General features: G+C 45.0%; 1 protein-coding gene and 1 pseudogene across 6 annotated transcripts in view; one reads left to right on the forward strand and one right to left on the reverse strand.

Moving 5' to 3' along the window:
• The window catches only part of LOC132386603 (zinc finger protein 91-like), a 29,029-nt pseudogene extending 20,933 nt beyond the window's left edge, over positions 1–8,096 (reverse strand).
• A 10,758-nt stretch (positions 8,097–18,854) lies between these two features.
• The window catches only part of LOC132386579 (NACHT, LRR and PYD domains-containing protein 3-like), a 203,367-nt gene continuing 198,681 nt past the window's right edge, over positions 18,855–23,540 (forward strand). For 3 of the 6 annotated variants that reach the window (XM_059958870.1, XM_059958864.1, XM_059958868.1), the window contains exons 1-4: positions 18,855–18,979; positions 19,491–19,599; positions 21,188–21,335; positions 22,886–23,054. The gene's annotated coding sequence lies outside the window, so the exon portion shown is untranslated. The remainder of the gene's footprint in view (positions 18,980–19,490; positions 19,600–21,187; positions 21,336–22,885; positions 23,055–23,540) is intronic. The other 3 variants (XM_059958866.1, XM_059958867.1, XM_059958865.1) reach the window with 3 other exon arrangements.

Here is a 23,540-nt window from a genome sequence, read left to right on the forward strand (position 1 = left end):
GGAATTCTTTTATGTATTATTAACTTAAAGTGCTACAGCTTTAACACCATATAAAAAAATTCCTGCTGAGATGACTGGTTGGTCCGCACAGCTGGTAAAAGGGGTTAGAGTGAATTTTTGTAATATTTCAAGTTCTTGTAGAAAAGTACAACACAGAAACAGGTCCTTTGGGCCATCTGGTCTTGTGCTGAACTATTTAAATTGCCCCTCCCACACTCCTACAATCCAGGTACCTACACAAACTTCCTAAATGTTGAAATCGAGCTCGCGTGCACCACTTGTGCTGGCTGCTCATTCCAAACCTAGATGACCATCTGTGTGCAGAAGTTTCCCCTCATGTTCCCCTTAACATTTCACCTTTCACCCTTAACCCCTGGCCACTGGTTGAAGTCCTACCCAATCTCAGTGGAGAAAGCCAGCTTGCATTTACACTATCTATGCCCCTCTACCACAATCAAATCTCACCTCAATCTTCTACATTCCAAAGAATAAAGTCCTGACCTGTTCAATCTTTCCTTATAACCCAAGTCCTCCAAACTTGACAACAGCCTTGTGAATTTTCTCTGAAATCTTTGAATCTCTTTTAAATCTTTCCTGTCAGTAGGTGACCAAAACATCACACAATACTCCAAATTAGGCCTCTTTTACAAGTCAACATAATATCCATCTATTGTCAGGATTTGGTTCACGAAAGCCAATGGGCTAAAATCTTTCTTTCCGTCACTATCTAACTGTGATACCACTTTCAGTGAATTAAGGACTTGTATTCCCAGGTCCCTTTCTTCTACAACACTCCTCCGTGCCCGACCAGTCACTGTGAAAGACCTCCCTTGGTAGGTCAAACCAAAGTGCAACAGCTCACACTGGTCTGAATTAAATTCCATTTTCCATTTCTCAAACCATTTTCCCAGGGGGTCCAGATTGCACTGCAAGCCATGATAGTCTTCCTCGCTGTCCACTACACCACCCGTCTTGGTGGTCATAAATCTGCTAATCCAGTTAACCACACTATCATCCAGATTACTGATATAGATGACAAACCACAACAGATCTAGCACTGATCCCTGTGGCAACCACTAGTCACAGGCCTCCAGTCAGAGAGGCAACCATCTGCTACCACACTCTGGCTTCTGCCAAAGACAGTGTCTCATCCAATTTACTATCTCATCTAGAATGCTGAGTGACTGAACCTTCTTGACCAACCTCCCATATGAGACTTTGTCAAGTGCCTTGCTAACGTCCATGTAGACAACATCCACTGCCTTGTCTTCAACCACTTTCCTGATAACTTCCTCAAGAGACTCTGTAAGACTGGTTAGACATGACCTACCATGCACAAAGCCATGCTGTCTATCCTTAATCAGTCCACATCTATCCAAATACTTATATTTCCGGTTCTTGCACATACGTTCCAGTAACTTTCCCACTATTCACTACTAGTCACCACTCCGTGGGTTTGGAGATTTCCCTTGAATTTCATAGAATCATAGAAATCTATAGCACATTACAGACCCTTTGGCCCACAGTGCTGTGCCGACTATGTAACTTACTCTAGAAGCTGCCTGGAGTTTCCCTAGCGCATAGTCCTCTATTTTTCTGAGCTCCATGTAACTATCTAAGAGAGTGTTAAAAGTCCCTGTTGTATCCGCCTCGACAACCGCTGCTGGCAGTGCATTCGACACATCCAACACTCTCTGTGTAAAAAAACTACCCCTGACATCCCCTCCGCATATATTTCCAAGCACCTTCAAACTATGCCCCCTCCTGTTAGCCATGTTAACACTGGGAAAAAATCCTCTGGCTATCCACACACTCAATGCCCCTCATCATCTTATACACCCAAAAAAGGCTCTAAACATAAACAAGGAAATTATACATTGCTCTGAGGATTTGTTAGAAGTAAACAAAATTATGAGGGTATAGATAGGGTAAATGCAAGCAGCTTTTTCCACTGAGGTTGGGTGGGACGACAACCAGAGGTCATGGGTAAGTGGGGAAAGTGAAAATTTAATGGGAACATTTGGAAAAGCTCTTTGCTGAAATGGTCGTGAGAGTGTGGAATGAGATGTCAGCACGAGTGGAGAATCTGAGCTCGATTTCACCATTAAGAGAAGTTTGACAGGTACCTGGATGGTAAGGGTACGGAGCGTGATGATCCCGGTGCAGGTAGTTGCATTAGAGAGATTAAATGTTTTTGGCATTGACTAGATGGGCCAAATAGCCTGTTTCTCCACTGAACTTCTCCATGTTTCTGCGACAGAGAAGCTGGCCAAACTTGTTTGGAAGGGAAAAGGTAGGAGTGACAACAGAGCAACAATGGCTGGAGTTTCTGGGAGCAATTCGAGAGCTGAGTAATCGATACATCCCAAAGACGTGGAAGCATTGGAAAGGCAGCAGGGCACAACCGTGGGTTAAATGAGAATCCAAAACCAACATAAAAGCAGAGGAGAGGGCAAACAAAAGAGCAAAGGACCATTAGGAAGCTTTCAGAATCCAACAGAAGACAACTAAAGGAAAGTCAGATGAGTTTGGGAGTGGAATTATGAAATGGCTGTCATTAATGAGTTTTGGTTGCACCCAACAGTCCGCGGCATTTAGAGGAACGAGATATCCAGGGCCTCAATATCTCTTGAAAACCAAGATTCCCTGCACTCGTTACCATTCAACTTTTATTTTGTCAGACACATACAAACTCTACACCCTTAAAATTTCACTTCTGAAGAACTCCCACTTACCAAGTACTCCTTTGCTAAAAAACATCCTGTCCCAATTACCGCTTGTCAAATCCTTGCAAATATCATAAAAAAATTGGCCTTTCTCCAATTTAGAATCTCAAGAGAGGTCCAGGCCTCTGCTTTTCTGTATTTACTTGGAATCTCATGATCAGTAGATACAAAGTGTTCCCATACACTAATTTCTGTCACTAGCCCTAGATCACTTCCCAATAGCTTATTGCACACTTCTACATAGGGAATTTTACATACTGATTAAGGTAGATTTGATAAGCTCTACCCCATCTAGTCCTTTTACAGCCTAGGATTCCAGTCAATAAACGGAAAGTTAAAATCATTCACTTTATCAACCTTTGTTTCTTGGCATAGTCCGCAATCTCTCTACAGATTTGTTCCTTGAAATCCATCAGACTGTTGGGCGCAAGCAAGTCCAAGTAATGGCTACAATATCATAATTTCATGTCCTGAGGTCTGAATGACATCTGTTTGATGTCAAAAAAAGAACCTTGCCCTCAATGTCACTGAAACAAAGGAGCTGGCTGTAAACTACAGGAGAAATGGAGACAGGCTGACCCAGGATCTGGGGCTGAGAGGGTGAACAGCTTTAAGTTCCCTGGCACACACAACACCGAGGATCTCACCGGGTCTGTACATACTGGCTGTGTGGTGAAAAAGGCACAACAGCACCACTTTCACCGCAGGCGGTTCAGGAAGTGTGGGACGGGGCCCCAAATACTAACAACTTTCTACAGGGGCACAATTGAGAGCCTCCTGACTGGCTGCATGACTGCCTGGTATGGGTGCTGTACTTCACTCAGTTGCAGGACTCTGCAGAGAGTGGTGCAGACAGCCCAGCGCATATGTAGATGTGAACTTCTCACTATTCAGCACATTGACAAAAACAGGTGTGTAAAAAGGGCCACTGTGTAAAAAGGATCATTGGGGACCAGAGTCACCCCAACCACAAACTGTTCCAGCTGCTACCATCTGGGAAACGGTAGCACAGCCTGAAAGCCCGGATCAACAGGCCCAGGGACAGCTTCTTCCACCAGGCCCTCTGATTGATTAATTCATGCTGATACAATTGTACTTTTATTTATCCTGACTGTCCTGTTGTACATACTATTTATTATAAACTATTATAAATTTCACATTGCACATTTAGACAGAGACGTAACATAAAGATTTCTGCAACTCATGTATGAAGAATGTAAGTAATAAAGTCAATTCGATTCAATTCAACCTCTCCACTATCTGTTCTGTCATTCTGGCTCCAATCCTCCCTGCAACTTTAGTTTAACCACCCACCCCACAGGGGAGCACCAGCAAGCCTTGCCACTAGGATATTCATCCCTTTCTAGTTCTGTTCCACTAACTAACAAATCCCCTATCACCCCTTTGACTTTCCTCTGCCAGGTAATTCCCCCCAACAGTTTCTAAAGTGTCCACCTGTTGTTGTGGGGGATAGCAACAAGAGTACTCGGCGATGGCTATTTAACCTCACTCCCCTTCCTGACTCTCACCCAGTTTCCTGTGTCCTGCACCTTGGGTACAACTCACCTCTCTGCACGTCATACCTATCACACCCTCTGACGCTTGGATGATGCGGAATTCATCCATTTCCAGCTCCAACTCCTTAAAGTGCAGCTGGATATACGTGAGGGCGTCAGGGACACTGGAGGTCTCCCCGCCTTCCCACCAATGTCCCCTCTAATTTGTAATGACCAGTGTGTGCAAAAACCTTGCACTGTACAATTTTTATCCAGTGACAACAACATGTACAAACTGAATTTTATATAGAGAGATATTCATTTCAACAGCGAGCAAGTCACTGTCAGTAAGATCTTTAATCTCCTCTGGTTGAGTCTTGATTGAGTTCATCTGCACTCTCACACAACCTATGTAACAGGTTAATGAAGGATTTACTCGCCACAGCTTTTGCAAACCACCTATTTGTGATTTTCTTGCTAAATGATGCTTTCAATTTCAGATTTCCAAATATCACTCCACTTCTTCCCACTAGAAAATTCTCCAGCAACAATACAGATGGTACTGTACATAAGTATTTCCCCTGAAGTCTCACCCAGGTGACTGACAGTGGTGAACTCAGTGATGGTAATGCCAAGGAATACTGCCTTTAAGGACAGTAGTCCGTCTCCCTGGAGTCTGGCACATTTCTGATGTGAAAGCTACTTGTTGCCCAGGGCAAAGGTGTTTGATATCATTACATAGCCAGACAGAATTGGTGGAAGCGTGTTCTCACTGGTAGAAAAATGCAGACCGAGAGGAGGTAGAACAAGCAACAGACACAAAATGCTGAAGGAACTCAGCAAGCCGGGCAGTATCTATGGAAAAGAGTACTAATGCTGAATTCCTCCAGCAATTTGTGTGTGTAGCTTGGATTTCCAGCATCTGCAGAATTCCTCTTTGTGATTGGAGGTAGAACAAAGATGATTTTCTCAACTGGTGATGTAAAAGATTTTAGAGCCATAGAATAGAACACTACAGCACAGTACAGGCCCTTCAGCCCTCCATGTTGTGCCAACCCATATAAACCTTAAAAAAAGAACTAAACCCACACTACCCCGTAACCCTCCATTTTTCTTTCATCCATGTGCCTGTCCAAGAGGCTGTTAAATACCCCTAATGTTTTAGCCTCCACCACCACCCCTGGCAAGTCATTCCAGGTACTCACAACTCTCTGTGTAAAAAAAAAACTTACCCCTGAAGTCTCCCCTAAACTTCCCTCCCTTAATTTTATACATATGCCCTCTGGTGTTTGCTGTTGGTGCCCTGGGAAACGGGTACTGACTATCCACCCTGTCTATGCCTCTCGTAATCTTTTAGCCCTCTATCAAGTTCTAGACCTTTCATATTATTTCACATTTCATAAAGATTGAAACAGAATAGGCTGAAACACAATGTTCAAAAGTGCTGGCGTTCAATCCATTTGGTGCATTGACTCATTACATTTTTTGGGTTTATGTTTGTCAGAAACACATCCAACAGATTTCCCATCAGAAGTGCAGGAAAATTCTGTACCTGATTTCAAATGAACCACTGAGCACTCTGAAAAAAAGGTGCGGCAGAGGCCGATTTCTCCCTTGTGCTTTTATTTTCAGTGTGAACTATGTAACATTGATGGTGATTAATGATCATTACTTTCAGGCGACAGCCCTGCAAACATGTGACGAACCACAGTAAAACTTAGTGAACCTGCCATGGTTGGGTCTTTGGTGTCGGACCAGCAGATTTTCTGTATTATTAGATGTTCTCTTATTAATACATCATACCTCACTTCCAAATCACTGTTTTTAGACATCACATTCTAGAATTATGTGAAAATAAGGTCAAAGTAAGTTTCAAAGTCATCTGGGAAACAGAAACGTGCAAGTTTAAAGGGAGCAGAGATACCTGACTGACCTGCATGAGGTGTTGAGCTACCTAAAATGCATTCTTGAACGTATACTGCAGATTTAAAGCATTAATTGGATTTAAATTATTTTATTAAATTAACATTATCTTGCATCTCTTAATCCTAATTCACAAGTTTAACATAGAATTAACCTTTCTGCATTTGGATATCTACAATTTTTGTTCTTTTCTTTCGAAAAATGCAGTCACATCATAATACTATTCAAACTTCTGACCAAAAGTCTTATTTTTCCCCCTTTTATTTTTTCCCAGGAAAAAAATACTATAAACTTTTTGCTATTTAAAATTGGTAACATTTATCAATTCATGCTTTTGTTTAAAATTAAATTGCTTAACTCCCTGAAGCAAACTTGTAAGTTCACTAGCTAATAAAGAATTGAACAAAGAGGATTGTATATTTTACGCACAAAGCAGCATAATATCAATGCTCCTACATCATAAATTGGGAGACAAATGTACACGTCCCAACCTTATTAGGTATTTGTACTCAATTTTTCCCACAGATGGTGAACTGCTAATCTTGGCTTGTTCATCAGGCACAGCATGGAGAAGGTCTGAAGGGAGGTGGAGTGGTTTGTGTATTTGCAGCAGTGCTGGGAGGAAAAATCAGCATGAATGATGAATGTCTTTAATGTCCCTTTCTATAAAATGCTCGACAGTTGTTTCACACTTATTTGACCTTGAGCTTTTTTTTTAAAACCATATTACACTTTAGTCAGGATTACTTAGAATTTCAACATCTCTTTTCCAGTGAAAATAATAAGTGGGAAGGGGTATAATTTAAAGATCCTATATATTCAGTTTAATCCACCCCGTTCTAATGAAATGTTTATTCAGTTATTCATGCTATTGACAAGGCTCCGAATAAAGCAAATGAGGACCAATAGGTGTGGTCCATTCTTACAACCAGTTCAATGGCATAATTTTAAACTCACTTCCCCAAGTTTTCACATTTAGGAGCAGAATCACAAGAAGAGCTGGCAAATGACCAGGGAAAGCTTCACACAGAATCACAGAACAATTTTATAAAATTATTGTTGGCATGAAAGGAGATCATCAACCAGAACTATCCTTTCAACTCCAATCCTTTTCTCTTGCCCTGCTGCAAAAATTCACTCTCATTTCCTTTCCAATTCTATTTGGAAGTACTGTCTTAGTCTTCGACAGTACTGTCCTGTGGATATCCACTAACTGTGCTCTGGAAGTCCAATCCAAAGTAGAATCTTTGCTAATCTACAATGCTAGCACTGCAGCACACCATACTTTATGTCCAGTAATTTAACCAAGATTCCGATTTTCTAATCACAGAAAAGACTAAGTACTAATTTAAAACAAAGGCTAAGGTTTAAACTTTCATCTTATGCTGATGATCATCTAATGTTATACTGCTTTTCCATATATAAGATAGATAGATAGATAGATAAATAAATAACTAAATAAATAAGGAATGACAGATAAGGTTGTGGTCTAAGGAAGAAGGAGTCAATTTTAGAAAATCCAGCACATCTATTTTTCAGCATTGTCCACTCCTACATTTACACACTTAGTCCAGCGGTCGTGGAACATACGAATCTTAGACCTCCAGAGAGTGTCCACAGATGGGTGATGTAAAAGATTTTGTTCCCTTTCTCCGAGTTCCTAATCCTTGCATTTAGATAGCTGGAGCTCAGCTCTGTCTGAGAGATCCATCGGTTCCCATTCCCTCATCAGCCGGAAGCTCCCCGGGGCCCGTGTACGGATCGTGGGGCTGAGAGAGAGGGAAGAGAACAGGACTGTCCCGGGATTGCTGGTCACGGTGTCCGAAATTCAGAGGAATTATCCCGAAGTCGGTGTTTACGAAAAAAACACGGAGAATCGCTCTTACCTGCAACCGACATTTTCAAGGCCTCGTGTGCTGCGCGCATGCGTGATACTCGGGGACGTCGTCAGCCTGACGCCTGCGCAGTTCATCAGAGCTTCAGTGCCTGATAAGAATTATCCTGGCAGGCCCTTTTGGGTAATACCGGTGCCATTAAACAGTTCTTGAAGCACCGATTCAATGTCCATATCTCATTTTTTTTTCGGGTATATAGAAAAAATCTGAAGCTTTTTTAACGCAGGAAGCGGCTCACATAAACAATGTATTCAATATCCACGTGTATCTAATGCCAATGTAAAATGCAAGTATAAAACACAGGAGATTCTGCAGTGGCTGGACATACAGAGACGCACACACACAAAATGCTGGGGGAGCTCTGCAGTTCAGGTAGTAACTAAGCAGTGGAGTCCACAGTCTAGGCATGCTGAAGAGGCTCGGTCTAAAAGTTGTTTATTTATTCCTCTCCACAATTGCTGCCTAATCTTTTGATTTCCACCAGTATTTTGCAGAAACTAACAATCTCTTTTCCAAATTTTTCTGATTTTCCTTTTGTAGCCATATCCTGTTGGTCTGTTTCTTCCCTCTCCTCCTCCTCGTAAACTCCAGACCCATTCTCTCTCTGGAGCCGCAAAGCCTGACTCAGGCTGGCAACTCTTTGGTTTCTGATTCTGCACCATCGAAGTTTCACTCGCTAGTCTGCTGTCAGACTTTAGAGGTGCATTGTGTTACGAGACCGCAGGTTCGTTTACTGTGAGTGTCGCTTTAAGTGCCTGAGTGAGGCGGGTCTGTGACGTCACACAGGCGCTGCAGCAGAGACAGAGAGTCAGAGGGGGGAGGAGAGGGAGGGGGGAGAGAGAGATAGAGGGAGAGGAAGAGAGGAAGAGTGAGAGAGACTTCAGCTTGTCACTGCTATGCCCAAAAGATTGGGTTGATCATCGGCACGCAGTGCACAACGGATGTGTGACTGTCACTTCGTATAATCCATATGTGTGGATTTCCCTTACCTGGAATCGGGGTGTTCTGTGGTAACCACTTGAAGACGATATTCCTGTGACTGTCACCTGGTGATATTTCTAAGTGTATTTCGGAACTAATCGACGGATAAGATCTTCGGCGACTGTTATTTCGTTCACCCAGCGTGGAATGTGTGTGGAATTCTTCGTAATTGCCTTCTCTCTACATCTTCGTGTGGATTTACAAATCTCTCCTCTCACTCGCTTGTTCCGTAGATTACTGAACTTTTCCACTTTACCATCTTAAGACTTTAAGCATTGTTTCCCAATAGTTTGGAATACGTACAACACCGTTAATTGCTGTTTATTTCATTCAATCTTTTAGATTTGGAGTAGATACTAATGAAGAGAGTGGTTTTAACATCGAAACCAGACTCCGTTAGTGATCTATTGCTGCTGGTACGTAAAAATTGCAACAACCCAGCTGTGAGTCACAGTCCTTTAAAATAGGTGAAAATGACACAAAACGTTGAAAAGAGCGGGGAAGAAGGAGTTTAACCAACTTTGTCCGGAGCCCTGAACAACGTCACAACCACAGTGAGCTCATCGTCTTGTTCAGCCCGGAGAAAATCATGCAGGAAATTCATGCAGGTGTATAAGATGATGAGAGGCATTGGTCGTGTGGATAGCCAGGGGCTTTTTTCCCAGGGCAGAAACGGCTAACACGAGGGGGAATAGGTTTAAGCTGCTTGGAAGTAGGTACAGAGGAGATGTCAGAGCTAAGGTTTTAAAGCAAAGAGTGGTGTTTGTGTGGAATGCATTGCCAGCGATGGTGGCAGAAGCGAATACAATAGAGTATTTTAAGAGTCTCTTAGATAGGTACACGGAGCTTAGGAAAATAGGTGGCTATGCGGTAGGGTAATTTTAAAGCAGTTTCTAGTGTAAGTTACATGGTCGGCGCAACATTGTGGGCCAAAGCGTCTGTAATGTGTTGTAGATTTCTATGATTCTCTGAAATTCAAGAGAAATCTCCTATTTCACGGAGCGGTGACTAGTTGTAACCTGTCATCACAGGGAGAGTGAGAGGGGGAACGGCAGGGGTAGATTTCAATATACTGATATGGAACAGAAACATGGGCAGGGACCAGATGGACAGAGTGGCCACTCTAGTGTACATTGTGAGTGTGTTAGAGACGATAAGAACCTGAGACACGGGATTTGATACAGAGCTGATTTATCTTTCACAGCTCCACAATATTAAACACCAGTCTAGTTTAAGTCTAACATCAGCAGAACAGACTCCTCCAATGCTCAGTGACCAGGGTTCAGTCCTGGGTGCGATGAGCAGCCGCAAGAACTGCAGAATCTGACAGTAACAGTCGCTCATGAACCTGCAGCTGCCTTCAGTCACCGTGATGGTTAAACATTTAACACGGAGCTGATTTGAACTTCCTCCCTGATGTGAAGTTGCTGGTGTTGCAGCAGCTGGCATGATTGAGTGAAACTCTATGCTCACTCCGGACAGAAATGTGGCCTCTATTTATTGTGAACTCACCGGAGCATCACAAGGTGGGTTAACTGAATGAGTCTCTTCGCACACACGGAGCAGGTGAACGGCCGCTTCCCAGCGCGAAGCTGTTGGTGAATCTGCGATGGCCGACTGAATCCCTTCCAAAATGAGATCCAGGGAATGATATCTCACTGCTCGGAACGTCATGGCGATGTATCCAATCAGATCACGGACATGGGCACGTGTTCGGGCTCTCCTTGTCGCGAGTGGGGCGCTGTCTTCTCCAGCATCTCCGCCTCCACATTCAAGGATCGGCGACATTCAAGCGCTGGTGAACTGACAGATACAGCGGAACTAACGAGCTGTTGTGTTTGTGAGTCCCAGCATGAAAGTCGTTCAGAGAGAAAAATCAAACTCCCACCCCAACCCCAGCTTAAAAAAAGAATGGCATCCCGATCATCAATCTACAAACCCCACCCCTCTGGACAAAAGGGAACAATAACATCGACCCCCCCCCCAAAGGAAACAACCCTACCCCGCACAACAGCGGAGGAGCCGGTGTCACCAGGGTAGCTGAAATCTGGAACTCACTGCCCGAGGTGGTGGTGGAGGCAGGTCCCTTCACAACATTTACGAAGAGGATGAGCATTGAAACTGCCGAGATACAGTCGGCTGTGAACCAAGTGCTGATAAATGGGACCAGTGTAGACAGTGAGTGGATGGTCAGAACAGGTATGGCCGGCCAAAGGCCTGTTTCCGTGCTGTGTGATCCACCGCTCCGGACATGGGAATTTAACGATGGTGGCACCGCAAGGCATTGATTTCAAAACTCCACACCCCTCTCCAGCCTGAAATAAACCAGACTGCACCCCTTTGTCACCACTGGGAATATCTGTTTCTGTCAAAGTAGCATAGAGATTGGTCACTTCTGCTAAACAACTGGCAACTGATGAAGTTCCTGTGTCTTCTTGCATTAATATTGCTGCCTTACAGCAAAACTAACCCTCTCACTGTGTCAGAATCAGTGATTAAATCAGACCCCAAACACTGTGCTTTCATCCCTGCACGTTATAACTGGAACCATCTCACTGAGGGTCTGATGGAGACATGGGATCACATCTCCTCTGCTTCTGACGTTTCAAATACTCTCAGAATGGTTTTCTGATTCAGTCTGAAGGTTATGGTACATTCAGCTCATCGTCAGACCTGACAAACCATGTCTTCCCACAGCTGGTTCCACCTGTTGGTGTGTCCTCTTTCCTCCACCTCCAGGGAAGCTGCATCTCCACACAAGCTCCTCACTTGAGACGACTGTCTATACCCGTGACAAAGGAAATAACATCTCTGTCACTCTATTCCAGTTGCTACCACCATAAAAGCATAAAAGCCAGGACCAACAGGCTCTGGGACAGCTTCTTTCACCAGGCCATCAGACTGATGAACTGACGCTGACTTGAATGTACTCTATATTACATTGTCTGTTTTAATTATTATAAACTCTTATAAATTACTATGATTGCACTTTGCACATTTAGATGGAGACATACTCCTCATGAATGTATGAAATAAAGTCAATTCAATTCAATTCCTGATTCTGTGCCTGACCTGGGTGAACTTTAATGACCAATAAATATAATTCCTCTCAGCGATCAGCTGTCTGAATGATCCCCTGACTCTGAGAGGAAGGGGTATCTATGGTCCACACTGTCAGGGTGTTGAGTTTACCAGGAGACAAAGACTGCAGGGACGGGAGGTTTTCTGTTGACTAATACACTGTGTGTGGACCCCGCTGGCAATTCTGGTGTTGTGACCCGAATCGAGACAAACACCACGCTGCCCACTCCACCAACAACACGGCACAGCCGGACACATAACAGGGGACTTTACATCCCACAACACTGGATTCAGTGATGAAACCCGTGATTAATGTTGTTGTCCCACTGAAAAGTCCATTAAGGTGCTTTTAAATGCCAGCGCTCTCCCACAGGTGACGTCAGACACAGTTCCCACGCGCCTGACGTCACACATGGGCTCCCCACACCGGGATCTCACGTGCGCGGTGTCTTACGCCACCCACGCGCTGCTGTGCTCGAGCTTTATCGGTTGAACGGCTGGGCTAATAATCACTTGACCAGCCCCTCCCCCACCGCTGCCAACAGAGTGTTCAGGAGCTGCGCTATTCCTATTGGTGCGAAGCGATGTCAATCACAGGTTACAACCAATCCCAGAGGCGGACAAGCCGAGTGGGCGTTACCCCGCTGAGTTCGTCTCCAGCTCGAGCGCCGACCGCCTCCTCAGAGCGGAGAAAACCTCAAAGTAAATGTCCGCTTTCTGATTTATTTCCATTTCCCTCCGAGGGAAGTTGGGGGCGTTTGTGAAGCGTCTCCCGCGGCCGGAGTCTGATGTATCGCTGAGAGGTAGGAGGAGACCGCTCGGCCAGTCGGTTTGATGCCGGTTCCCCGGGGAGGGAGGGAGAGGGGGGATTTTATTGAAAGGATGAAGATGGTGAGAGAGGGGGCGGACAGGATGTTTGTCCCGGTGGGGACAGGAGGGGCTCATCGGTGGAAATGTCTGAACCCACGGTGGTGTCGAGCAGAGGGATTCACCACATTGGGGGCAAACACCGGCAGACTGTTGCCCTGCAAGCGGGGCCAATGGTCCGGGCAAAGTGACAATTATTTGTGCTTTGTTGAGATTGTACCTGGAATATGGTGTAAAATCCCGCTCCCCATACTAACACGGGTTATACAGACCAAAGAACAAACTGCCGGAGGAACTCAGTGGGTCGGGCAGCATCTGTGGAGGGAAATGGACCGTCAACATTTCGGGCCGAGACCCTCCCTCTGGACTGAGAGTGGACGGGAAATAGTCAGAGAAAAGAGGTGAGGGGTGGGGATGGGGCAAGAGCTGGGGAGTGAGAGGTGGATCCAGGTGAGGGGGAGGTGGGAAGGTGGAAATAGTGACGGGTGGGAGGTGAGTGGTTGGGGCAACATGGGGCTGCAGAGGATGGAAATTAATTCCATCGAGGATGAACAAAGAGGTTAGAGAGTATTTGTTATAGAGAGTGCAATGAAGATTCACCAGACTGATCCCTGGAGTGGTGGGGTCATCATATGAAGAAAGATCAAATGTGATAACCCTTTCATTTAGAAAAACGAGGACTGAGAGGTGAACACTGAAATGCACAACATCATTACCGGTTGAATCAGGGATCCCAGTCTCTGAAACAGGGGTGGACTACCCGGGACTGAGATGAGGGGAAATGTCTCCATTCCGAGGGTGGTGAATGTTTATAAATCCCCACCACAGAGGGCGGTGAAGACTCAGTGATCGTCCGCACGTAAAGCAGATGTATGGAGACCGAAGGGATCGAGGAAATGAGGATCGGGCAGAAACACGTGACTGAGATGGGTGAGCAGCCGCCATCTTGCTGATGGTTAGAGGGGCTGAATTGCCTCCTGCTGTTTCTCACTTGATGTTTCAGTGTTCCTGTCCAGCAAGGCTCTGGAGGAATGTGAATAGAAATCAGTGTTTATAAACACAGAACTGATTTAAATGAAACGTGAACATTTTCTTTTTGCGTCTGAGTTATGTTTTGGACCTGGATGGGAATTGAGCCGGTGACTCTGTGACCTGGAGGTGGAGGGAAAAGGATCGGGGAAGATATGGTGTGGAAAAATAATCATGTATCTGGGGTAAATATGGAATAATGTGGGGAATGCGGTGGATGGGTCGGGCAGCATGTGAGGGGCGAGGAGCAGAGTCACCAGTTCAGGAGGGAGACCCTCCACCCGTCAACTGATCCCGTTTCCTGTTCACGTTTTTCTGCAGATCTGCAGCATCTGCGGATCACTGCTCTACGTGTACGTGTAGCTTCATCTTTCACCCGTTCAGACAAGGCAGTGAGATCCGGATCTGTCACGTCCTCTCGTTGTGGCTGGACAATGCTTTTTTTCTCTGCAATAGTTTCTGCATGTTTCATTCACTATTTTGAGATGCTGAAGTGCAGCCGATGTTTCTGGGTGTCTGACCCGTTTATGTGAGAATTTAGCCATTTGCATTTCTCTGAGTTTCTCAAAAATGTGTAAAGTTTAGTTCAGCTTCACTTCAGAATTTCCAAAGCAACACCCAGTCAGTCAAGTTGCTCCACACAATTAAAATAGCTTATTACATTTTTTTTTCTATTTTTGTACTATATATATAAGTATATTCTTATTTTAAATTACAATTGTTAAAATCTATTGTTATGAATTAGGTTCTACTGCTGCCGCAGGGACAACAAATTTCATGACACATGCCGGTGCTATTAAATCTGATTCTGATATTGATATGGGAGACCCATCACCAGTCACCAGTTCCCAGTTACCGCGGATCGTAATGTGAGATTGAATCCTTTTCCATATATTTGCTTTCCTCAGAAATGACAACAGTTCAGTTTCCTACTTTGGTTCCAGATCAGAAGCTCAGTCTGTCTAATATTTCCACACAAATGGGGAATTTGTTTATCATCATCATGTACTGATCTACAGTGAAAATCTTACCTGATGTACCATCCACACAGATCGATACATTACGACGGTACATTGAGCTGATATACAACAAAATAATCACTGTAACAAAGCATTGTGGCTGCAGGGAAAGTGCAGTGCAGATAGACATATGGTGCAGGGTCACGTCGAGTTACATTGTGAGGTCGAGACCATTTTATCATTCATTTGGATTATGACCACAGACAGGAAGCCGTCCTTGAGCCGGGTGGTTCGCGCTTTAAGGCTTTTGTATCTCTTCCCCGATGGGGGAGCGGGTTTGCAGCGAGAATGACCAGGTTATGAGGGTCTTTGAGTACATGGCCTGCTTTTCCGAGGGAGGGCAAGTGTAGGAAGAGTCCATGGAGGGGAGGCTTGTTTCTCTGATGTTCTCTGCCCTCCAAAGTTCTCTGCAGTTCCTTGCAGTCATGGGCAGAGCAGTAGCCAGACAAAGGCGTGAAGTATCGACAAGAAGCTCAGAGACCTTCACACTGCCTTGTGTAGCTGGATTCTGGACTTCCTGTCAGATCGCCGGCAGGTGGTAAGAGTGGGCTCCATCTCCTCTGTCTCTCTGACCCTCAGCACACATACCCCACAGGGTTGTCTCTTTGGCCCTCTCCTTTACTCTCTGTGCACCCATGACTTGTGTTGCCACCCACAGCTCCAATCTGCTAATTAAATTTGCTGTCAGCACTACATTGATTGGCCTAATCTCAAATACTGATAACAATCGATCAAATGCATCTCTGTCCAAACAAACATTTCACCCTTCTTCAGGAGATTGGTCAGAGGAAGAGCAAAGCAGCAAAGTTCTTCCAGAAACTTCTCAGCGTCAGAATAGGAACTGAAGAAATTGCCTGGACTTTTGCCCGAACAGGAGCCAACTTGCTTTGACCTACAACATAGCCAAGACAGGTCACAGTGGCATGGCGGTCACTCTTAGCCAAGTTAACTGTAAGGCTGGACTGGGAAAGCCTGTCAAATAGCTTTTCTACTGCAGAGATATGCTCTTCCCAAGTGGCACTCCTGTGACTAAGTCATCAATATAGGCATCTGTATGTTCTAATCCTCGAATTACAGAATCAAACATTCTCTGGAATGTTCCTGGATTATTTTTCCTTCCAAAAGGTAAAACATTGTATTCACACAAACCAGATGGTGTCACAAATGCAGAAATTTCTCTACCTCTGTCCATCAATGGAACACATCAATATCCTTTCAAAAGATCAATCTTTGTAAGAAATTTAGCTTTTCCAACCTTATCGATGCAATCATCCACCCTAGGGATAGGATAGGCATCTGTTTTTGTTACTGCATTTACCTTCCTATAATCAGTGCAAAATCTAACACTACCATCAGGTTTGGGCACAATAACACAGGGTGAGCAATCTGCTGCTAAAGGACTAATAATACCATTTTCCAGTATATATTCAATTCCATGCTCAGGCAATTTACACTTTTCTGCATTCATGCAATATGGGTGTTGTTTAATTGGTTTGGCTTGACCATTATCTACATCATGCACTGCAACCGTGGTTTGCTTGGGAACAACGGGGAATACATCTTTAAACTCCAGAATTAATTCCTTCAGCTGTTGTTGTTGCTTTGGCTGCAGATGAGCCAACTTGTTATCAATGTTTTCCAGAACAACCGAGTTCATTAGCCTAACTGGGACCACGTTTGGCTTGTGAAAATTCTCAGATGAGTCAATTGTTTCATTCTCAGGGTTACCAGATTCATATGTTTTGACAACAACACTCACAGATGGTGCCTGCTTGTCAAAATAAGGCTTTATCATATTTATGTGTACCACCTGTGTTAGTTTACATTGGTCGGGTGTTTTAATAACACAATTCAGATCATTAATTTGAGAGACTATTTTATACGGTCCATTGAGATTCGCCTGAGGTGGATTTGTCAACATTCTTCAACATAAGGTAAGCACCTTATCCCCACCTGGTATTTTCTTTCGCAAGCCCTCCTATCAAACCAACACTTCATTTTGTTTTGAGAAATCTTTAAGTTTTGTCTCGCTAGACCTCAGGTGTGGAGTAGTTTATCTTTGATCTTCAAAACATAGTCTAACAAGTTAACATGTACATCCCCATTAATCCACTGTTCCTTTAACAAGGTCAAAGTTCCCCTCACTCTACAACCAAATACAAGCTCAAATGGAGTAAATCCTAGTGTTTCCTGTACTGACTCTCTTACTGCGAACAAAAGCAAATGTATTCCTTCATTCCAGTCTTTTCCATTTTCAACACAATATGTCTCAATCATGGCTTTGAGGGCAGAAAGAAATCTTTCTAAAGCCCCTTGTGATTCTGGATGGTATGCAGATGATGTAATTTGTTTAGTTCCCCGTTCATAAACTACCTGCTGGAATAATCCAGATGTAAAATTACTTCCTTTATCAGACTGGATTTTTTTAGGCAAACCAAATAAAGTAAAAAAACTTGGTAAGACCCTTCACCACAGTTTTAGCTTTAATATTTCTGAGAGGTATTGCCTCTGGGAATCTGGATGCAGTACACATAATAGTTAGCAGATACGGATGGCCAGCTTTAGTCTTTGGCAAAGGGCCAACACAATCCACTTTAAATTTTGAAGAGGACATACCCTCTGGACTGAGAGTGGACGGGAAATAGTCAGAGAAAAGAGGTGAGGGGTCGGGATGGGGCAAGAGCTGGGGATTGAGAGGTGGATCCAGGCGAGGGGGGAGGTGGGAAGGTGGAAATAGTGACGGGGTGGGAGGTGAGTGTTTGGGGCAACACGGGGCTGCAGAAGATGGAAATTAATTACAAAGAGGTTAGAGAGTATTTGTTATAGAGAGTGCAATAAAGATTCACCAGACTGATCCCTGAGGTGGTGGGGTCATCATATGGAGAAATATCAAATGATATAACCCTTTCATTTAGAGAATCGAGGACTGAGAGGTGAACACTGAAATGCACAACATCATTACCGGTTGAAGCAGGGATCCCAGTCTCTGAAAAAGGGGATGGACGGTCCGGGACTGAAATGAGGGGAAATGTCTCCACTCCGAGGGTGGTAAATGTCTGTAAATCCCCACCACAGAGGGCGGTGGAGACTCAGCGATCATCCTCACATAAATCAAAGGCCGGCAGTTGTGTGGAGAGCGAAGGGATCGCGGAAATGAAGATTGGACAGAAACATGTGGCTGAGATGGGACAGCAGCCGCCATCTTGTTGCTGGTTAGAATGGCCACATCCTGCTGTTTCTCACTTGATGCTTCAGTGTTCCTGTCCAGTGAGGCCTGAGGAATGTGAATAGATATTAGTGTTTATAAACATAGATTTATTTAAATGAAACCAGAACAATTCTGTTTTGGAGCAAACATGAGGAAGTCTGCAGATGCTGGAAATGTGAACAACAACACACACAAAATGCTGGTGGAACACAGCAGGCCAGGCAGCATCTATAGGGGGAAGCCCTGTGGACCATTCGTTCCTGACGTTCCTGCTGTGTTCCTCCTGCATTTTGTGTGGGCAATTCTGTTTTGCGTCTGAACTGTGTGTTGGACCGGGATGGGAATCGAACCCGTAACCGCGACCTGGGGAGGTGGAGGATCGGACGGGGAGATATATAAGAAAAATGCAAAACGTATCTGGTGTAAATATGAAATAATGTGGGAAATGCAGCTGTGGGTCGGGCAGCGTGTGAGGGGCGATGAGCGGAGTCACCGGGACACGTGGGAGACCCTCCACCGTCACGTGATCCCGTTTTCCCTCGTAGCAGGGTAGTTCCTTTCAGAGGCCCCGCCCACCGCTGTGATGACGCCCTGATGACACTGCGCATGCTCAGTGCTGCAGGGGCGGTGTTTCTCGTTCTTTGTTGAAGTGGGTCGGTGGTCGGATTGGCAGCGGGTCCGGGTCCTCGCCCCCTGGGGCGGGGAGCCGGAGACGGATTATTCTCTGCGGAGCGACACCAACGACTTTCCATTGGTGAGTGTTGATGCCGGTCCCGAGCTTTAACTTTCCCTTTATCTTAAAAGTCCATTTAAACTTCAGAGTCCCGTTCGCTTTCCCGAACTCAAACAAGAGAAAATCTGAAGTTGCTGGAAATGCGAGCAACGCGCACAAAATGCCGGAGGAACTCAGCAGGCCGGGCAGAATCCAGGAAAAGAGGACAGTCGACATTACCGGCCGAAACCCTTCGGCAGGACTGGAGAATAAAAGGTGGGGGTGGGGAGGGAGAGAGAAACACAAGGTGATCGGTGAAGCCTGAAGGGGGAGGGGATGAACTTTCCCGAACTGCAGGCCTCGCCTCGCTTCCTTCACAGAATCTGCCGGGGTCGGTCCGGGTTGTGTGTGTTTCATACAGTTCTGGTCGCCCCCATTCTCGGAAGGATGTCGGGGCTTTGGACAGGGCGCAGATGAGGTTTACCAGGACACTGCCTGGATTAGAGGGCATGAGCTATAACGAGAGGCTGGACAAACGTGTTGTTTTCTCCAGAGCGGCGCAGGCTGGGGTGAGACTGGATGGACGTTTAAAGATTACGAGCGGAATACGTAGAATATGCAGACGATATCTTTTTCCCCAGAGTTCAAATGTCAAAGATAAGGTAGGTTGCAGAAGATGTGAGGGGCAAGTTTGTTTTCCTCACGGAGTCTGCTGGGTCGGTCAGTGGAATTTGCACCCTCCGCAATAATCACCCTGCGCGCTCACACAACCCCGGGTGGGGGGTGGTTTATTTTCATCCCGTTCGTTGTTGAAGCGGATCGTCTGCGGGGGAGGGGTGGTAGAGGGAGGGAACGGGTCCTCGCCTCCTCGGGCTGGAATTCAGATTCCCATCGGTGAGTACTGAGGCCAGTGTCAAGTCTGGTTGTCTGATGTTGGGCAGTGAGTCCCGGTAACTTCCCGAGCTGTCGGCCATTTACTCAGTTACTGTGGAACACAGCATTTTGTGTGCGGAGGAATTTCTTTAGCCAGAGTGCAGTGAATTTGTGAAATCAGCAGAGCGAGCTGTGGAGGCCATGTTGGGGGGTATTTAAGAGGGAGATTTTGTAGGTTACGATAAGAAGGCCGTGGAGTGGGGCTGTGAGGAGGGGAAGAAAAAGATCAGCCGTGATTGAACGCCGGAGCAGATTCGATGGGCCAAGCGGCCTAATTCTGCTCCTGTGTCTTATGGACCCGGTTTATTGTCGGGGAGACGCACCGACCGGTCACGGTATCCTGCTTTCCGCTCTGATTTCGCCGCAGATCTGCAGCCTGCAGCTTTTTTCCCCGAGGCCCCCCACCCCTTCCGGCTGTGATGTGAAAATCACATCGCGCATGCTGAGAGTCCGCGGAATGGCAGTGATTTTTGGCCGACAGAGTACAGTCACCATTTTGTGCTGCGCAGCACAAGCATCTTTTCCTTTGTTGAGGAAATCTGATATTGCCAATGAGTCCCGTTAACTTCCCAAACTGTCGACTTCACCTCGCTTCCTGGAACTTCTCAAAAACTTTTTCAGTTCAGATAAGCCGGTTTTAAGCCTGGTGATATGTGCTTCGGGGCTGTTCTACCTTCTCCCTAATTGGGGTGGGTGAGAAAGGAGAATGTCCCAGGTTGTGGGGATCTTTCATTTTACCGAGAGAGTGGGAAGTCCAGAAAGAGTTCATGTAGAGGAAACTGTTTTCTGTGATGAGCTGATCTGTGTCCGTAACTCTGCAGTTCCTTGCAGTCACCATACCAAGCCATGAAGTATCCGGATGGAAAATATGCTGTATTGATAACATTTGGTGATGGGCAAAGCATACCAAAGTTCTTGTGGTTTGTTCTAGGTTTGTTCCTTTGGGATCTTTTATACAGTAGTATTGTGGTGAACATTTGTTCCATAATGACAGACGAGGTAGCTCATTAAACTCAGCAGTTTTATTGTGATAAACTTAAAATAGACCAGCCAGCAGGACCCGGAGAGTGAACCTAACCAGTGTCATACAGACAAGGGAGGTAATCTTCACACACCCCACTTACAGTTAGGGTGGCCCAGAAATAGACAAGCAAAAACTGTACAATCCAAGCTAAAAGGTAACAATAAATGAACTGGAACATACCATCATAACCCCACAAAAGCATTTTCACACAAGAACAATAAACAGAGCTGTTTGGATTTGGGTATTTGATCCTCCACAATATTCCACGTGCGATTTTAAAATGGATGTGGCAGTGTTTTTTTAAAAGGTCGAGTTGCAAGATCGACAGCAACCTGGCATGGATGGAGTGCACACTTGGGAGTGGTCCGTCACTGGATCGAGCTCAGACCCTCCGTTCGCGAGCCGGGAGCTGATACTGCACCATCAGCCGACTCCACAAATGTAGGTGTGGGCTGTCGACCAGACCCTCCTCTCCTCCCCCCATCCCCCTCCTCTGAGAGTGTCACAGTATGTATCATTAATTCCGTATCTGTGTATTGCTAGAGGACCATCAGTGATCGTCCTTGATCCCTTCTCCCACCTGGTTCCATCTGCTCATTCCTCACTCATCTCGTTCAACCGTTGTCTAGCCTGTATCCAGCCACCTCAGTGATGTATATCAACCATCTTGTTCAACCTCTGTCCAGTCTGTATCCCACCACCTCAATGATATATATCAACCATCTTGTTCAACCTATATCCCACCACATCATTCAGTCTTTCTTTTAACCTTTGTCTTCATCAATTCTGTTGCACTTTTAGCCTCGGAGTTAATACAGAATCGGTCATTATTACATGGATCTGTGAGAGGATCATCAGGTTCCAGTTCTGTCGGTGTGGTAGTATGAGTTTTTGAACTGTGAATGGCTGAGACACTGCAGCACATTACTGGCAGCAAAGAGTAATGGGAGAGTAATAAGCCTGGGGTGGAGACTCCCAACAGTGTGGAACTGGCTTCAACCCAGTTCCGTATTTCTGCAGATGGGGCTGAATGGTCCTCCTTCCCCAATGAATCAGAAGTGGTGACTGGGTGTCTGGAAATTTGTTGCAGGAAAATTCCTGATTAGACTACTCCATGTGAGACGTGGGGGGAGTGTGTGAGGATTCCAGGGTAGGTAAGTAGCAGGTACAGCTCTGTGACCCTGTGATGGTTGGCCTGGAATGTCACCCAGTAATGAACCCGCAGGTGACATTACCTGTATTTATGAGCGGTTGAGTAGGTGTTTCTGATCTGGGTTCCGATGTCTGGTGATCGAGTTCATTTGGAAACAATCACTGCTAATCTGAGGAGAGAATGAGTTCCCATTCCATCCGTCATAGGATGAAGCTGTGATTAAATGGGCTGTTCCATCTTTGCACCAGGAAAAATGGTTCAGATGGTGTTTGGAAATCCACCCTCAGTCTCAAGTCTCTGTCAGATAGTGAAAATCAAACAGAAGCTTCAGATGCTGCAGATCTGCACCAAAACCTGAAAATATTTGAAGACTTTGTAACGAAAGTTGTGAACGTGAATCATCAAATTTGTTCCTTTCCCCACAGCTGTTCCTTACCTGTTGAGTGTTTCTGGTAATTCCAGTTTCTCTTTATTACATTCACTCTGGAATAGCTTAAATTTCCAGAAAAGATTGCTAATCACCTTCAGGGTTACAGGAGGAAGGCAGGAACATGCTGTTGGAATAAAATCAGCCATGGTTGAATAGTGGAGTAGACTTGATGGACTGAATCACCTAATTCTATTCCTGCGTCTTCAGTCTTACCATAACTGAACGATGACTCCTTCCTATCCCATGTAAGGGTTTGTGACATGTGACGGACAATTATAGATTTCTTCACTCAGATCATTATATTTGTCTTTAATAATTAAATTTCAGTGAGCTTATGTTTTTTGGTACATTGAGCAGAAATGTTCCCCTTTGCATTGTTAACGTGTTTCATTGTCTTTCTGTTTAAAGTTAGACCTGTGTTGAGAGATTTATTGGAAGAAAAGCCCACATCTGGAAGCAAACCACGACTGTAGACGAGGGAACAGCAGCAAGTGAACCTGCCCAAGGACTGAGAGCATCAACTGGACAGAACCCATCTGACTCAGAGTTAACATTCATTCAGTCAGGAGAAAGTTTGGTGAGTCTCATTTACTCAGACATTGGTCCTGTCCCCATTACATACCTGCACAAAGATAGGAAATAGTTGGAGTGAGACAGAATGTGCCCAGAAGTATCAGTTGCCTCTGACAGATCCAGTTGCAATCACTCCAGATTTGGTAATGTGTTGTCAGCAGTCCAGCTCTACAAAGTCATTCACATTACCTCAGTGTTTGATCATTTGCAGATCTTGCATCTTCTGAAGTAGCTGCAGTGGGGGTTAGTTCTGAATGGGGAGAGGGAGACGGGAGTATTTATACTTAAGATCTTAAAAAAATGTAATTGTTTAAAATTATTTGCTGCAAACTCATTACCCATAACCTATACATTCTCAACCAAATTATTGACATAGATGACAAGTTGCAATAGGTGTAACCATGGAAAACATCACTAGGCACTGGGCTCAAGTGCAATAAACAGCCTCTCATCATCACACTTTGCTTCGTACAATCCAGCTGTTCCCAGA

The sequence above is a fragment of the Hypanus sabinus genome, unplaced genomic scaffold (genome assembly GCF_030144855.1).
Source record: "Hypanus sabinus isolate sHypSab1 unplaced genomic scaffold, sHypSab1.hap1 scaffold_122, whole genome shotgun sequence".
Lineage (NCBI taxonomy): Eukaryota > Metazoa > Chordata > Chondrichthyes > Myliobatiformes > Dasyatidae > Hypanus > Hypanus sabinus.